This window comes from Pyrus communis, chromosome 16 (genome assembly GCF_041283825.1).
Source record: "Pyrus communis isolate YQ-2024b chromosome 16, ASM4128382v1, whole genome shotgun sequence".
NCBI classification, from domain to species: domain Eukaryota; kingdom Viridiplantae; phylum Streptophyta; class Magnoliopsida; order Rosales; family Rosaceae; genus Pyrus; species Pyrus communis.
In genome coordinates, this window is record NC_142580.1 from 14644895 (window position 1) to 14646388 (window position 1494).

At 40.1% G+C, this 1494-nt stretch overlaps 1 pseudogene; it reads left to right on the forward strand.

Moving 5' to 3' along the window:
* The first annotated feature begins 339 nt into the window (after nt 1–339).
* On the forward strand, nt 340–1074 carry LOC137733042 (ethylene-responsive transcription factor ERF096 pseudogene; annotated as a pseudogene).
* The last annotated feature ends 420 nt before the right edge of the window (nt 1075–1494 follow it).

The following is a 1494-nucleotide window of genomic DNA, read 5'->3' on the forward strand; positions in this document are numbered from 1 at the left end:
TAGATTTGCTCTTTGTCTTTGCCTTTGCCCTTTGCCCTTTCATTGTCCAAATCACATTATTAAGCTATTCGAATCAAACATCCACAAACAAGGCCAAAAAGTAAGAGAATACTGAAAAGGGCTTCGTCTTGACCTGAAAGCCATCACATTGACCATCCGGATACATTGGATTCATGCGCTTTATTGTATAATATGTATGGTCATTATGGAAGCTTCTCTCAAGCACGTGGGAACAATTTCTCAGCCATATTCTTTGACACGTGGATAAAATGGGGTCCCCTGAGTTTCAAACAACGCAGCCTAATTGTGCTTTTTAACTTCATATAAATGCTAATTCCACAATCCTTAGTTTGGCCATGCAAACTGCATACATATGGACTCCAAAGCGAAGGACATGGAAGAGAAGGATGCCGGGGAAGTTCGATACCGGGGTGTGCGGAAGCGGCCATGGGGCAAGTATGCAGCGGAGATTCGCGACTCAAATAGGCACGGCGCGCGTGTTTGGCTTGGGACTTTTAACACAGCTGAAGAGGCAGCTAGAGCTTATGATAGAGCGGCTTATGCTATGAGGGGTGGCTTAGCCATTTTGAACTTTCCTAATGAGTACCCTTCGGCAAGTGGTGGCTCTTCATCTTCATCGGCATCGGCTAATTATTCATCTTCTTCGTCATCAATGCCTATGCAGGGGCGAGCTTGTGGTGGGCAAGATGAAGTTCTTGAGTTAGAGTACTTGGATGATAAGTTGCTAGAGGAGCTGCTAGATTGTGATCATCAAAAGAAGAACAAGAAATAGTGAGATTAATAAGCATCTCTTCTTTGGCTTAATAAGAAGTTATACCCACATCAATCTCAATGATGCTTCTTATCTTTTTGGTCGATATAAGTAGATTCTGATCATCACCTTTTTCATGCATTTAGTTGTCAATGAAGAATCTAAAAAAAGTGTAGTGTGGTAAGCTTGCTTTTCAAGATATGGTGATTTTCCTTCTACGTACGAAAGTATATCATCTACTTCCGGCTAGGGCTTGTTGTAATTGGATCTCTTGTATAAATAAATTTGCCTCGTTTTGTCAATGTTCTTGCACGACATAAATTTATACTGACATGACTAGTAATTAGAACGAATAATATGTACATACAAAAGTCAGTGAACAACCTAATCTGCTCCTTAATTTGCATCATTTAATCGCAGACCCAAGCTAAGCAAGACATGAAAAAAGTACGCTGATGTACTTGTAGGTAAACAAGGTAATCTGCTCCCTTCAAACGTGCGATTAATTAGAACTTTTATCTCGGACATTTGATAATGTACATTAGTTAAATGTATCTCTAGGTATGGAACTCAGATCTTCCTGTTAGCAGTTGCACTAGTATATGCATGTTATAATTGTGGATGCAAATTTCTTTCTCCTTGATCTTGGACAAAATTGCACCTAAAAAACAATTAACAACTTTGGTCAAGGCCAAGAGCCTCATGCGCCCACGATGAATTGG